The sequence below is a fragment of the Diorhabda carinulata genome, chromosome X (assembly GCF_026250575.1).
Source record: "Diorhabda carinulata isolate Delta chromosome X, icDioCari1.1, whole genome shotgun sequence".
Classification (NCBI taxonomy): domain Eukaryota; kingdom Metazoa; phylum Arthropoda; class Insecta; order Coleoptera; family Chrysomelidae; genus Diorhabda; species Diorhabda carinulata.
The window spans coordinates 48,151,950-48,169,616 of record NC_079472.1 but is presented as its reverse complement, the minus strand read 5'-3'; the positions used below and the strand labels follow the sequence as shown (position 1 = coordinate 48,169,616).

General features: G+C 31.6%; 1 protein-coding gene across 1 annotated transcript in view; it reads left to right on the top strand.

Moving 5' to 3' along the window:
* The first annotated feature begins 2,610 nt into the window (after window positions 1-2,610).
* Window positions 2,611-17,667, top strand: part of LOC130900488 (cGMP-dependent protein kinase, isozyme 1-like) — a 43,404-nt gene continuing 28,347 nt past the window's right edge. The window contains exon 1 of the mRNA XM_057811134.1: window positions 2,611-2,814. The gene's annotated coding sequence lies outside the window, so the exon portion shown is untranslated. The remainder of the gene's footprint in view (window positions 2,815-17,667) is intronic.

Below are 17,667 nucleotides of genomic sequence, written 5' to 3'. Positions count from 1 at the left end.
ATATATTTTCAAAAGTTGGTAGTTTAGAAACAAAACTTTTTTTATTTATTTCATTTGTTGGTAGGTATGATGTATGTACCTACATATTTTTGATTCTTCAAACAAGTTGGACACGTAAATATGGTAAAATTCGATTTGTGCGTACTTAACGTTCAATGCTTAAGTCATGGTAAACCCTTCTTCATAAATTACATTTAACTCCAAAATTTTGATATCCCAATTTTTAGTGCAAGAGTAACACGTTGAATAAATTTTGGTATGTGAAAATAAAAGTAAATTTCTTCACAAGAGAATGTACGGAAACGCGAAATCAGTTTTTAACTGTTTCAATTTTAGCAGACCGTTATACAGCAATTTTGAAAAGAGGAGATAAATGCTCTTTGGTCAAAGTTACCAGCGGATGAATTTTTCTCCACGCAACTACCGCTTTGGGCTTGATTGCTGCAACATCCGCGGGTTGCATGATTCTCGTTGCGTTATTACTAAAATTATTTGAAGCTTCACACATAAAGAACAAAGTTAGTATGAAGAATGTATATACCTGTAGTCTAGGAAGAGATTTACAGGAAAAATTATACCAATATTCTTTAAATTAGTAGTTACTGAGCGGAAACCGTAAAAGTGAACATTACTGTTAATGTAGCTTAGAAGAAACATGCTTCACCTTATAAATATTTCCTGCTCCTCTTGGAGCGAGTACTTTATTGATATTAGGGTACAGATTGAAAAACATTTCATCAACGTTCATTATTCTACTTGGATCATGCAAAATTTCTCTCAATCTTTTTGATGTTATGTAATCATCTATTTTCGCAATAAATTTTTTAATATTTGACTTTGATATGTTTACACTTGCTGCTGTCACAGCTTCTGATGTGCGCTCCGTAACATCTGGATTCCTTGCCCTTTGGTCCAGAAATTCCATCACAGATTCTTGGACATCTTCTTTACGGCGGAGAATCCCACGTTTGTGATTTTCAAAGATTCAGTAGACCAAAATTGATTCTTCATCATCGGAGAGAATTGGGTTAGGGCTAAAAGTTGGTTTCACATAATTGTGACTTTTGGCGGTCAATCACTACATGGAACGGTTCAACATACTGTTCAGTGATTGGCATCCAGATTTTATGATAATAAATTTTTAAATATTTAGAAAAATAATTCACCATTGACAATACACTCTTGTCGAAAGTCATGAAACTCACAGTAATCACCGCTTATTTGGCTTACTACCTCATACAGCGTTACCTATTTGTGAAACTAGCGGGAGATTTCTTGCAGTCTTATTATACTATCGGTTTGCGAGCGGCTGCAGGGCGGAGCGGACGCGCATTAGACAAAAGTATGCTAAAATTTTACGTAGATTTCAAAAATATATTAATATACAGTATGTTCTATTTAAAATAACAAATTTACAGTCGACTTCCGGTAAAACCGTAAAAACATCCTATCCGAAAACCCAAAGGTAGAAATTTTCATGATTTTACAATAAGTATTTTAAGTATTTTGCCATATAAAGATAGTTTAAACTCGTTGTGGGACATGCTGTATAAGCATCTAAATGTTCTTGATTTTAGGTCTCTTCTGTTTTTTTTTTATAGTTTTTCAATGAAAGATAAATTTTGACGTTTCGACTTTTCTTTAAGTCTATCGAAATATTGTGATTGATGATATTGTGATGAAAATTCAATATTCAAATTGAATATTGAGTTTTGCATTCTTTGAGTATAAATATTTTCACAAGCTTTAATAATATCAAAAATCACCGGCTATCTTAATTAATTATTTCCCAGACGATGAATACATAAGTATTCGAAAGCTCGGAAAATATATTGAAGTTAGTCCACTTTGCTGTTTCCTTGCCACGTTCCCAATAAAAAACTACTGGGCTTTTTTTTTCTTGTACCTCGTAAAATAAATATTATTATCTAGTAATATTAACAAATGCTTTTGAAGTACTCCGGGGTTTGAATTCGAAGTTTGGAATCACGTCATGTATTACAGTCGATTTGGATAGATATTATTTCAATTCTAAATAGAGGATCTATTTCGCAGAAAAAATAGTTTAGTCCAGGTCCACAAGATGCAATATTGAAACAATCCTAATTTGCTTAGTGATTACTGTGACCTAAAAATAAAATTTATTTTGTACATTCGTCCACTACTTGGACGATATTGGCATCAAATGTTTCTCTTTCGACTATACACAATTTGTCTGCACATAATTGTCGCTGCCCTAACTAAATTCAAATAAGTTAGTCCGCTCAATCCTGTATAATATTGTACCTTGTTTAATTAATTTCTCAGCTTTTTACTGATTTTGTATTGACATACTTCTACTTCACAAGTGGGATACATATAATTCATAAAGAATGGTGTTTTCTTTCGTTCAATGCCGTTAAAGAGCGTTTGAATGATTTTATAACAACAGGAATCCCTATTTCTAGCATAAAAGGAATCACCTTCGGCTCCTACCTGTTATTTTCCAAATGAAATTGGAAAGATAAATAAACAGTTCACCGTATCTGTGTATTTTTCAATAGACGATAAGATTACAGTGATAATGTATAACATAATGAGAAGCTCAAGGTCGCCCGGAATCGTTGAATTAGACAATATTAAGTTGGTTAATTTAGCACTATCCCGAGTGTAACTCTGCAGTGGAGTACTCAATATATGTGATGAGATGTTTGTGTTTAGTTCCGCGGAAAAATCTGTAATTGTATCGTCGTACGTATAATTAGTGAGTTATTTTTATAGTTGTACGGTTTTCAGAAGTGTCAATAAACTCGAGTTTAGACACAGACGTACAGGGTGAGTGAGAAAATGAATTCTTTCGAATCAAACAAATAATCGCCAGATGCAATGAAGGCGAAAAAATAGAAACAACAAAAGATAATAAACAATGAGGTAGTAAGAGTAGGGGAGTACTTTTTTGAACTATTGGTTTGATACACAGTATTAATTTAAAAATATTTATTTTTTATTTTATGTAGGGGTTTTTCATAACGGTAAAAATAGTTTTCACTATTTTGTATTACGGATAACTGCTACGTGGAGTAACTTTTGGAAATAAAATTATCATTCATTTTCTTCATTATCTAAGCAATAGTTGGTCACATTAGATGTCAATATTTTCGACACTTTGCTTCGCTTTTTATTTGTATATGAGTGAATCCGTAATCTTCTGACACAATTTGGATTCTAATATTGAGGTAATTGAACACCACAATATGGAAACACTTAGTTAACATACGATTTTTGTTTCTAATATTCTATGTTGATTTGAAAATTTCTCTTCAGACCTTCTTATCCACCCAATATTTTGTTTATTTACGTAGGTTCATCAAACAACTAAATATCTACTACAATCTAGTTAATCAATAATTTGTTCACAAAACTGTAGTCTTCTGTCAGGATTACCTTCCAGTAATTCCTGGAGGATTAGAGTTTTGGAAGGATGCAATTTATGTGCTTTGAATATTCGTACTACTGCCAACTACTTAATTCCAATATTAGTGTAGACATATAAGAATTTACTTGATTATTTCGCAATATATTCATTTTAATATCAACAGTGAATACTCGATCTTCGCGTTTTTTTCTTTTTCTAAAATTGAGTTTCTAATTTTTTTACGATATGGGTGATAATAGAATGGACGCGTAACTTATGTTCTGATACTCTTGCTCTATTTCAAAATCGAACCTTGAAATCAAGTTTTATAAATCATATTTTACGATGTATCCAAAACAGCTGACCAACTAAAAAATTATTGATTTCTTTAAACTTGAAAAGATCTGTGCACTTATTAAAAACTATGGGTACATCAATACTATATAAATTGTTGCTTCTCTATCTATCGCGGAATATTCTCAATAAAAATATATATCAAACTACATGATTTTTCATATTTTCTATGAACATTTTTTATTCACAATGTAACCTTACAACAAGTTTTGGTATGTGAAAAACTATCCCAAAAATCACATTTTTGGAAATAAGAAAATATGCATTAAAATTTCTCTTAAATATGATTGAAATCATTTGTATTGAAAATAAAAATAAAAATATTTGTAATGGACAATTCAAATGTTTATGTGTCAGCCACTTGAACTAATAAAAAATTGTAACATGTGAATTCTAGTAATGCTGTACAAAATACAAAAATTGTGACATACATTTGAAAGAATTTGTCTTAATTTCAACATTCATAAGATTTATAAGCAAGGGAGATATCAGGACTTTTCGGAAACTATGGTTAAATTAACTTGATTATGATCTGAATGCTCGGATAACTATTGTTCGGAAACTGATCAAAGTAATCCGGTACGATTAATTGCCGGGTAGTTTCGATTATTTATGTTTTTTGGACATATAATTTCTTAATTTTCCTTATATGATTATCCAATTAACATAAAAATAGCTAATTGGTATTAAACTTTAGTGCAAAAACCGTGTAAGTAAGTTTTGTTAAGTGATCTTGATTGTTATGTTCAATTTTTAGGTGTATAATAACTTGTTCTGTGCTCATATCAAGTTTGAATCTTCCTAATTTGGAGCATTATTTGCTTAAAATTTGTATCAGTATCGTTCGAGACACATAGCCATTTCTAGTTTATGAATTCTTTTACCGGATGTTTTGTCTTAATGAAAATCAGTTCAAAATAACGAGTAAAGATTCAACAGTTCGACATTTTATTAAAAATGTCTTTATTCACTGTTTTATTCCCTAATAACAAATCATCTAAAAGATATTCATAATAATATTTTAGGCAGATCATCCTTTGATGATTTCCGTGTATCTGTGGATGAACTTGGGGCTCCTTGCGTGCAGGGTATTATCGACAAATTTATTACGTTTACAATAACTTTGTCCTTGGTATATAGTTGTAATCCTCAGAATCTTTTGGCTGAGTTATGCCTGAAAAACAGGTTTTCAGAAATCATTTGGGGTTGTAGTTTTCAAGAAACCAACATGGATGGCGTTGATTATAATTCGTATTATTCTCTCAGAGTTTTAATTTACGATGATTGGGGTATAAAATTTGAAATTTTATAACCAAATTATGTGATTAAGGAACCATGCTAAAGTTTACACCCACTATCGTGGGTATCTCCTACGAGATTTGCGGCTTTGTGTTTTCCACGAAAATCTTTTGGTAGACAATAATTGTGGAAGTTTGTTGAGATTTTTGTTATGAAGTTTTTGACTGTGGGTATTTTAGCTATATCATGTATCCACGAGGTTCTTGGAAGTTTTGGATAGCATAAATGGTTGCCATACGTAGGCACTTGTGTTGTACCACCTACTGGGAGTGAAAATTGTGTTTGGTTCCTGTGTGATAAGCTGGGGCTACGAATGTTAAAATTGGTCTTATGATTTGTTTGTATATTAGAAGTTTGTTTTGTGTTGTGAGTTTACTTTGTTTGGAAATTAGAAAGTAAAGTCTGCCCATTGAAATATTAGCTTTTTGTACTTGTTTCGTGGTGTGAGCATTTGCATTTGTATTTCCTTGCACAATATACTCTAGGTCTTTAAGGTAGTGCTTAGAAAGATGGTTTATTCATTAATGTGAAGCTGCGATTTGCTATGAGCTGCTATACGCCTGAGTAACAGGTACTCTATTTTTTAAGTATTTAAAGTTAGTTTATTGTTTTGAAATATGATAAAATTTTGGCGTTTAAGTGTGTTTGGATGTTTATCAATGCATGATCGGATACGATATGTTGGGAAGTGGCTAGGTCATAGGTCAAAAGGGATTACAACAAAGGTTATAAAACTGACCCTTGTGGTACTCCAGCATTGATGTGGTATTGTCTTGCCATGCTTTCTCTATTCTTAACGTAAAATTATTCTTTATCAAGTAGGAATGTAAAATTTTTATTAAATAGTTCGGTATATTTTAATTGATCAATTTGTAAATAAAGGCCTCAATCCATACGCAGTCAAAGGTGTTATATAATTTTAAGTATCACAAACTTCTGTCCAGTGTATATAGTACAGTTTTTGAGTAAACTCAGCCACTATAGCATATCATTCAGTTATTTTAAATGGATCAGTGCAAATGGAATATTCCTACGCCAATTTATCACTTTAAGTCACTGATTTCCCTGAATAACTCTGATGAATTCAATTTTTATATTTTGTATTGATTTTGTCAATGAATTATGGTCCTATTTGATCTTTCAGTTCAATACAATATTCATCAGTTAAAAGTCATCGAATAAATTTAGCGCTCACTCGACTCACTTGCAGGTCTTCACCAAGCTCCCAATTAGTACTCAATCGTCTGTTTAAAGTCCATTTTTCGCATATATTTAACTGCTTTTAAAGTCGTATGATGATTTTAATATCTATATAAGCATGTTTGTAAAATTAGGTTTGCTATTGCAGTATTTTTGCTTTCTGATTACTAGGTCGTCTGCTTATGAACTGACTTTTGTGGGTATGAGTATTTCTTTATAACTAGAAGGAAAAAAGTAGTACTCAAAATTGATATTTGGGATATTTTATTTTCCAGATTTACTACTCCTATTAGTAATTTTTTTCATAAATGCTAATATGTGGAACTAAATTTTTTATTCTTGGAATATCTTAGCAATGTGATATCTCCTTCAAGTTTGAAAATTCATTTTTGATGTATTAAGAACGCCCTATTCAGTTCGGCTGGAATGTCTACTAAATTTTTAGCTGTACTTCTTCCTCTACGTAAGTCACTTATCATGATATTCTTGTTCTCCAAATACCACAGTAGTCTGTACTTAATATCTCCCAGAACGTTGCATATATTACATTCGATAGATTGAGGATAGTTTTGATAGACGTAGATTTTTTTTCAACATTTGTCAGCTTTATTCAATTACATCTCATGTCTTTTAACGATTTTTAGGCTAAAAATTATCAACTGATAATGAAACAAAATGTGTAACGCTTCAATTGATTATTTATTTTATATTTAGTGGTGTTGTAAAAGTCATAAAATTCATAAAATTGAATATCTCATGTTATATTTACTGAGATTAAAAATCAATGACAAATAATCTTTTTGAGAAAAATTATAAACTATCTATACATTAAATATGAATTACGTTTTACTCATCAATTTGACTGGTATGAAACGGAATAATATATATTAACTTCCACTTGTTATTTTTACTCGTCTGTTTAATCTCCACATTTACATTATTCCAAAACCGCAATTTTCTTTTCTTGTCAGTGTCATTATCATATGATCCATTTTATCGATTCTGTTTTTGTAAACTTTCTTTTCTTCTTCTTCTCATTACACATCTATCTTCTATTTCTCAATATTTCTTGCTGTCTCTTATTTCTAATTCATAGCCGATTCCAAGTTCTAGAAAAAGTGGAGATACTAAACAAGTTCTGTGGATGTGAGTGTGAAAACAGGCATAAATAATTTATAAAATATATTGGTTATTATGGTCCGATACATTATAGAAATAATAATAACATCTACTATATGGATCAATAAGTCCCTGGTGTGACATATGAAGATCACCAGAAACCAAATTGTTATTTGTTAGATTTGAAGTGGATGTGGATAATCTCGGAGTTTTGTAAAAAATAGAAAAATAAGGACTCCGTGTATTAATCGAACATATCTTCACAATGGAGGTCAAACAATAACGAATTACTAATTAGGAGCGCTATTAGGGTTTTAGAAAAAAAGAAAATAATTATTTGATTCGATAAACGACCAGGAAGTTACTCCTCTCACCACACATATGAAATAAAACGGAAGTCATATGGACTAGACAGGTAAAAGTCCTCCGAATCGAGCGAAAGCGGATGATACACACAGCATACCTATTGTTTATATATCATCTCGAAAACGGACAGAGCTATTAACAGTGAATTGCTTCCGCACCCACGAATTCTTCAGATCTGGCCCTCTGGCGACTACTAGGTTTTACATTTCTTAAAATAAAAGACAAAAGAAGATATATCGACAAATGAGAGAGTCATGACTGGAACAGAACCCTATTTTGATAACAAATGGTTTTAAGAAATTGCATACAAAGAGTAAACTGATCAGTTTCGAAGGAGTCTATATTAATGAATAAAATGAAATTTGGCTACAAGTTATAACTTATGAAAATAAGGATCGGTTTTCAAAAAATATACAAAGTACAATTAATATATTAAGAACGAATACTGAACAAAAGCTAAGTCAAGACTGAATGTGAAGAATATATAAGATTACAAAAGTATGAAGAAAGCACTTTATTTCTCAGAAGAATCACTTATTACTGCAGTTGTCATGATAATGTGGCCTTGTAACTCCGCCGTCCTTAAGAATCAAAAATTTTCTCATTTCTGGATGATTTCAAGAATTTTCTTCTTAATGAGAGGGATATTAATATAACTATACATAAAAGAATTAGTATTGAAATTGAAGTTAGCACTGGAATTTTCTGGTATCCTTTTGCTCATTGATTCTGTGGATGTGATAAAGGGCATTGAATTTCATTTTCGAAATTTTCGGAGCTTGATAGTTTTTCACAATTTCGATTTCTGTTATTTCTAGCTTAGGTTGACGCAATAATGTCACTGATGTCGCTTTTCATCCAATACTTTTCATCTTTTATTGAAATTTCGCATCCATTTGGTATTCTGATTAGTGTTGGAGCATAGTCTTTAAAAACTATTATGTTATTTCGGCATAGGAATAGAACAGTTTCTACTTCAAATGAAATTATAACCACTTCGTTGTTGGTCACTTAATCAGTTATGGTTTCTTGAATATTGATTTCCGTGGAGTGGCAATTAGCTGGAGGCTATCCGCTCAAGATTTGGTTAGTACAGTTGTCTCTTGCAGTAGTATCTTGTTTACAGTAATAGGTATCTTCAAGTTTAGAGCATTCATCTTTTTCTACCTATATATTCTTTTCTTCAATTTCATCCCTTGAAATTATCAAGTTATTAAGTGTATTTAATTTAGAAAATGCTATGGCGCTCTCGATATTATCTAAACATAGAAACAAATTTTGACAATCAAGGATTTTTTTTTTGTTATAAAACGACTTATCGCACTTCCACAGCAAATAGTTTTGCTGGGAAACTTTCACCTCCACTGCGGGCTCCTTCGTCGCGGTGGGGCTCGGACGGATTGTATGTCCTCTGTTAGTCGCTTTTATCTGAACTTCGCTCATTAGTCATTATGGCACCATTCACAAATATTTCTTCATAGTGATGAGCTGCCTTTCTTGACAATCAAGGATGATCTTATTTATTGTTATGTACCTTTCTAAGGGGTCAATATGAGTTTCTACACTAACTTGAAATTTCTCTAAATTATTTCGGAGTGCCTTTTGATTATTATAAACCGTTACAACTGTTTGAACAAACTAGTTTGCAAATTCACTTCAGAAATCATATGTTTTTGTTTTTCTTGTGAAACTTTAATAGCGTTACCATAACGATCACCATCGTCTGAGTGGAGATTAGTAAAAAGCAATTTACTTTATCTATACAATCTATAAGCCCCCTTTTAAACCGCGTACGGTTAATGAATTGATTGCGAATTCAACTCTGTCTAGAATACGTTCACTAAGACTATGATACGAAATAGGTTAGAACTATTAACTTTTTTGCCTAATTAGAGAAAAATCACTTTTTAAAGTATCTACTTGTCTAACTACTTCTCCTAAATCTAAGTAATGAATGAAGGTATGTTTACTACATATGAACTTTGCTTTGCTTAGATGTATAAAATTCTTCTTCACTTTTTATCTCAATGGTTTTGAGCAGGATGGTCAGAATTCTCCTCATCATTTTGGTCCAGTAAAATAGTCGAATTAGTTTTATCGCGGAAATTAATACCGATATAAGCTATTTGGATAATCAATGGGCTCCTGTCGCTTTTCGTTAAATTTACTGATTAACTTTTCTTTTCTTTTTTAACTTCGTAACGTTCTTTGACTGTTTTATAAATATTTTTGGAAGCTTCATTATGGTTTTGAACATAGTATGATAAAATTAGATGATCATAAAGATCAAACGGATCAATGCTATCGATGAGGCCGTTTATTATTTGAAAAGATGTGAATTTTATGACAGACTGTATGGACTAATCATAGGCCAAAAAGAGTGCTGTATTATTTCAATAGGCCTTAGTTCATTACCTGGATCTCCTAAACATCTGAAATGTTCTATCAGATCTGAACGGAATCGTTCCACCGCTGAATTTGAGTTACTGTTTTTGGATGTGTTGAAATGGTGTTCTGTCTTGTGTAATTTACAGAAGTCTTCGAGATCTTTATTTTTGAATTCCGTTCAGCAATCAGCTGTAATTTTATGAGGTAAACCATGAGGTATGAAACTTAACAATTTATCTACGAGGGATATGCCGCTAACTGTCTGTATAGGATAGTGCTGATTGTATCTGAAAAAGGAGTCAACTATTGTTAGAAATACTATGTTAAATATATGAAATATATTTCATACATATATACATAACATTCACAGGTTGCAGGGACTATATTTTAAAAATTCTGTTGATTTTGTTGAATTTGGTTCCCGTTTGTATTTTGATAATATTGCCTATTTAGGTTTGTGGAATAAATTGCGGTTGTTGTTGGTAGTTATTAATCGATGGTGTTATATTATGGGGCATATAATTTTTATTTCTAGCTATATTATTTTTTGTGTATCTGGGAAATGAATATATTCTCACAGAGTTTTCAAATTTATTTACATATGCATGCTATACATGCTCTAAGGATGCGGGTTGCTTAAGGTGCATATTATTTTTCATTGTACCAATGTACCAATATACCATAATTTTCTCGTTCTGACTTAGATTACTGATTCTTCGAACATTACTACTTCTTAGCCATTGCAATCTATTTCCGAACTCTAATAAGCTTTCATTTCAGTTTGACTTAGTTCTAGTTAATTCCTGAGTCAAACAATCTAAATTTCGTTTGTCAGAGAAACATTGTATTCCAATTGGTTTCAGCTTTTACATAAGGAAATAAATTATTCAATGTGTTGCTATCCCCATTGTAAGGTTTTACATACTTTTTTATTTAAATAGTTCCCAGTTTATTGTGCGCTCTTCCTGTTGCGACGTGGCCATTATTATTTGATTTAATTCAATATTACTACTTAAGCATATAATTTCAGTTTTTGTTCGTTTATATTGAGATTTTTGAAAAGTATACATATTTTTAGGATTATTCATCGATTAAATTAATATTTTGAAAATTTGTTATATTCAATGTCTTAACAACTATCTTTCCAGTTATCTCGAAAGGGCAATCATTAGAAAAGGCGAGAAGGAACTTGCCACTTAACTTATTAACTATATTATTAACGAATTCTGAATAAAAGCTAAGACAAGACTGAATATATAATGAATTTCAAAAAATATATAAGATTACAAAAGTATGAAGAAAGCTCATTATTTCTCAGAAGAATCTCTTATTACTGCAGCTGTCATGATAAGGCGGCCTCGTATCTTGCAAGACTTGTTTATTGTTTACTAGACCAGACTTATTCATCGATGTAATATATATAAGGTAAATGATAAAAAAGACTAAACAAATGGAAAAGTCATGAGAGTAGGTATCAATTGACTAGAACGACGAAACTAGAACGAGGAAGCAAAGAAAATTTAGTGTGTATTTTGAAACATGAAGTAATCCAACAATGAATACATATATCTGATGCGACAGCCATCAAGGTCTCTAGACGTTCGAGGCGGTGGTTATCACTTCTTATGTGGTGCGAAACAGTAATAAGAGGCTAGAAAAACTGTAACACGTCAAGCTTGTATAGGTACTGATATATTTTGGTGCCCAGGAAAATGAGAGAGCAGATAGATAAATGAAAAGTGCTGTCATGAGTACCCTACTGGTGTCTGCATACAACTTTAAAGAAATCTTTTAACACTAATCATCGGGGTATTACTGGACACTAAAATACGGCAAAGGATCTCAAGACATAGGGCATCAAGCTCAAAGACCAGAATGTAGAGGTGAGGAAGAAGCTCCTCTTCAGAGTGTTGAAGAAGAATTATTGGAAAACAGCGTGCAAGATATACTTAGGTTTATTCACTGAATACACGAAGTAGATTCCCATAGTGTGTACTCTTACCCAGAAAGCACAATGGTTAAATTGGTGAAGGTTCGGATGAATCAGAACTCAATTCCAATTCCAGGAAATAGAATAATTATAATAATAATAACATATATGAACCTTGGAGTATATATACAATTATGTTAGCGAATAATCAATGTAATGAAAAATTTATTGAATATTTTTTTTTTCTGGTGAGTAAATCTCAATGGAAAGTCATAAAATCGATAGTAAAACGGGAAATTAGAAAACGAGAAATAAAATGCTTGGACGCCAACAGAATTTAGTCCCAATGTAAAACAAGTTGAGGGTAATTGTAGCAGTTTGGTTACGTGTGTTTATGCCGAGTAAAAGTATTTTCAAGAATGTAATGTAAATGTAATGAGAAAATGGATAAAGAGATAAAAAACATGGAAAATTCATTGGAGAAAATCTATCTGCTACAACAAGAGTAATACAGAGTGTACAAGAAAAAATCATGATTATATTTTTAGTCGACTGCAAACTATCAATTACAGTATTCGATTTTATTTGAATTCAATTTTGAAGATATTTAGTTCCAAGTCATTTTTGCTGCGTTTACTGTAAAATTGAATTAAGTTATTTCAAAATAACACACAATCAATAACCTTCATATAACATAGCGCATAGCACATCTTCTTCGAAATAACGAAATAATACTACTAATAAATCAGAAAATTGAAACCGTAAGATTTGAGAGAATCAAATGAACATACACGTTCACACAACAAAAATTTATTGATTGTATATCACTAAATACAAGAGTCTGAAAATTTCCCGACCTCAATCTGAAGATTGTTTTTTGAAAAAAATTATTTCATGAAACTGTCCATGCAGGTCCATAACAAGCTTAAAGTTTGTCACTACGACTGATCAGTTCTGGGCAGTTAAAACCTTCTCGATCTGCGAACAAAGACAGGTTCACCCTAGTAATTCTAGCAACAGGAAAGGTGTTCTACATCATATACGTAGTTACAAAAGTGTATTTAAAAGGGTTGCCTGAAATGTTTCCGACCTCAATCTGAAGAAACTAGCAATAATCAGTATAATTTGAGAAATATATTTGCGAATGCGTTGAGAAATTCTCACTAAAATTTCAGCCATTTTGAAATGCTCTGTTTCCATTTGACTAACATATAAGTTAGTTAATGTGAAGATTTTTCTAATATGGAAAATAACTAGTATCGAGCTCCTATTAAATATTTGTTTTTGAAAGGTGATACGCCTTTGGAAGTGAAATGTGAAACGGCCAAAAAATGCTACAACCAGCGATATCATCGAAAAAGTGCATCAAATTGTACTAGACGACCCTCAGAATGATTGAGATTAGAGAAATAAAAGAGGCAACTAACTGAAGAATTGTGCATGCGTAAGCTATACGAGCGTTGAGTGCCACGTTTGCTCACTTTGGACCGAAAGAATATTCGAATGAATATTGAAGACCTTATTGAAGCGGATTAAGTAAAATTCATAAATTTCGATGAAACCCGAATCCACTACTACACCCATGAAATGAAAAAAAGAGTCAGTTCGTGAACCTGCTCCGGGTTATGGGATTGTGTTCATCTACTATCTTTAAAATGGTACTTTGATCAGAAAATTTTCAGGCAACACTCTTACAAAACACTGTAGGGCAATTAGAATTGGGGAGGAAAGAAGAAGTTAAATGTGACATCAGAAAATGAAAATAAAGAAATTGGAACTGCCTAATAGATAATAGAAAAGAATGGAAACACGTTAGTAAAAAAGCAAACACACAAAAATATACAAGCGATGTGAACTGTGTAAACTAATCCATCATTATGAACGGATTATTAAATAATGGAGAATTTCTTCGGAAATGTACTGCTAGTACAACTTTTTCTTACACTCTGTATTTACAGTAAACACTTGACTATAATTTAATCTTTATTTATATTTGCTAAATACTACTTCACTTTCGAGTTTAAAATTAATGATCTTATCAATATTGACCTTAGCCGAGAATTAAGTGTCATGTAAAATATTTTTCATGAACAAAAAGATTTGGTTTATGTTCAATATACCTAAAATGCTATTTGTTCTCTTTTTCTTTGTTTAGATATTTGACTAAAAAATAAGAAATTTGGATTTTTAAATATTTTTATACAATGTGTGTATTGGAGGAGAACAACAAAATTTAATACTTGAAAAAACACAACAAAAAATAAGTCGTTGTACAAAATACAAATACCTAGGCATGATCATCACTAATGATGGAAGATTAGATGAGGCAATCGCACAAAGAAGTAACCGAGGAAGACAAGCAATAAGACAGCTAAATAGTGTATTGTGTGACCATCAAATATCCATGGAAAACAAACATCGAATATCCAATAACATAATAAAAAATATCACAACATAAAGTAGCAAGTCTGGCTTCTAAAAGAAAAAACAGTAAAAATGCTTAAAGCTACAGAAATGGATGATTGGAGATGCGCTGCAGGAATCTCAAGACGTGAAAAAATAAGAAACGAGAGAATCAGGGAGATCGTGAAAGTGCAGCATACGATTACAGAAGAAATTAGGGTGAATCAGTTAAGATGGTACGGACATGTCCAAAGAATGCCTGAAGACCGCATACCCAAACAAATTTTCAATTGGACACAATGAGGATTAAGAAAGAGAGGAAGACCAAGATTAAGTTGGAGGAAGGGTATCGAGAAAGATGGAAACTGGGAATCGGAAGACGGCGAAGAACGTTTTAACCCGATTAATACATATATAAATATTTTTATAAGTTAATGTACTATTATGAATTATACAAAATTATCAATATTAATGTCCCGAGTGCATGTAAAATTGTGGATAATTTAATTTTCTCGAGTGCGCGAACGCGCACGAGAGGAAATTATGAGACAATTTGACATGCACGAGAGGGCATTTTGGCAGACTATTTCCTGAGAAAAATTTAATTTAAAATAAATAATAATTGTTCCTTTTCTTAAAATATAAAATTAAAACCAAATGATGTTTATTAATCCTAGACGAAAATTTGGCACTAGTGCTAATTATCGATAATTTGCACTAGTGCAGTATTATCGCTGAAATTTGATCGTTGCTAAGTAAACATAAAATATTACAGCTTTTTGGTTGGCTTAAATTTTTCGAAGGAAATAGTCAATGATATTGTCCGTTTTGACCAATAACCTTTTGCTACTTTTCTAGTAAAACCACAATTTCGTCATTTTAGAACTTTTGAGTTTTCGGGAGAAAATCTGAACCAAAAGATATTCACCAGCCGATTTCGAATAAGCTTTAAACTATTAAGAGAATTTTGCAAAGACTGGAATAATTTATGGTCCGACGGGACAAGGCTGTGGATATCCAAAACTCTCAATTTTTGACAAGGCACTAAAGACATGTGCGGTCTAGCTTTGTCGTCATGGGAGACAATGCCTTTGCTATTAATTGATTTTGGATAAGGCTCTTTTTTATAACCTTGTAATCCTACCAAACACTAAGTATCACCTTCATAAATGTAAATACGAATTTCGAAACTGTTTGTAAAACTTCTACCATGATATTTTCAGTACATTTTTGTGGAATGTTTTCGTCTTTTTTTTTGAGAAGAGCTGAGAATGGTAACAGTTCATTATATTTTTCGACGTTAATTCATGTGGAGTCCGAGGATCAAGTCTTACGTGAATGTTAAAAAATTGTTTTTAGTTTCAAATGGAATATCTATTTTTCAAAAGGTTTTAAACGGTTCGCCACCAAGGCAAGGTTTAACTTTGGTATTGAAGATTTCGGAATAAAATCAAGCAAGCAAATTCAGGCACTGGTGTTCAATCAAGCATGATGAATACTAAATTATTTTATGCGGCTGAGTTGCAATTCCTGCTCATTTTCCCAAGTAATGTTTGAATGGATAAACGAATGAAGTTACTTCCTACTCTAAATATTATATAGACTAATAAATATCCTGGAGCTTTTCGTTATTGAATTAGTATTACTAAGGATATACAGCTTTGATCTATTAAGAAGAACATATATCATTTTTTCCAAATCTATTGCTGTTTGTTAAATTCGCGTCGAAACTCATATAAAAACATCGCACGAAAATGTTCGAGATATTTTTGACTAAGATGAATGTTTCATGTTTCAATTAGCTGTAAATAACTCAAATAGCACTTGTACGATAACACATTCTGAATACGTTCACCTTTGAAAATGCCAGACTTTATTTATGATTTGCCATATCTCAAAACTTAAGTAGCAACCCTTATATCAGAAAATATAAACTTTCGAAATATCATTTACAATAAGAATAATTAATTATATGAATAATCTTTCTCAATCCAAAAACTATATAAGCATTGATTAAACTGAATTTTTTTTATTATCCAAATGCTTGTGTTTGTGATTCAGGTATCTTTATTCTTTACAATGGTTAAGAAAACACTATTTACACGTTCCAGTATAATCACTCGAAATATCGCGTAGCAACGGTTTCCATGAACCCCATACGCCCCTTTTAATTATCACAGGTACTTTGCAATATATTAGACAACTTTTAAACTTGATAAAGTGAATAAAAATAAAAAATATTCCTAAAAAGACGAGGATTGTGCTAGAAACGGTGCTGTTTGCGTATGAGAATAGGTAGAATTATATAAATTTTAAAGATACTAATCTTTATTTCGGACAAATATGTTGTTTGAAGCTAATAAATTTTTCAAATATGACACATAACCAATTATGGAATATTAACAGAAAAATTTAATTGTTAATCAATATTTTGAGTTGAAAGTTGAAACCTTCAGTTTTGAATAAAAATGAGTTGTACCTCTAAAAACAGTTTAATACCATTCAATATTCCATGAAACCCATTTAAAACAAGAGTCAACCCTATTGTTATAGGAGCAAATAAACAGATAACCTTCAAGTTAGGTCAGAAGACGAATTATAACCATATTTCGTCGGAGTGGAAAGTCTTATTTATGTATAAGGTTGAATTTTTTGGAATAAAAACTCTGATTAAAGAGTCTCTTTGTTGGGGAACAGATTCTGTTTTGATCTATCTATCAAATTGAAATACGGGGGCCCCATGGTAAATTTTGTATGCGGCGTAACTTGAGGAAATAGAGGCAAAACTATTTTTTTAACTAACAGAATCCTGTAGTAAGCTCTGATTGCAATTGCCTCAAATAGAGTAAATAGTGATTTACTAACGAAATATGAATAATGAATAACAAAGTCTTGTTTGGTTATAGCACGCTTTTTGTGATGAAAGTCCTTCTAGGGAATCTGTGTTTCACTGGTCCAGCGAATTTACACGAAGATAGACAATGATTGGTGATAAGGAACGTGTTTGTAGGCCCTGTTCTCCAATTATTGATAGAATCAATGGAAGAGACCGAATAATATCCAAGATGCACCTATAAAATGATAGAAGCAGCTTTTAGTTATGGGTACACAACAGTAAATTCAATTTTACATGATTATCGTGATCATCAAAAAATTGTTACTCGTGGAGTGCGACATACGCTTAACAATTTCCTCAAAGCAGAGCGAGTAAGAA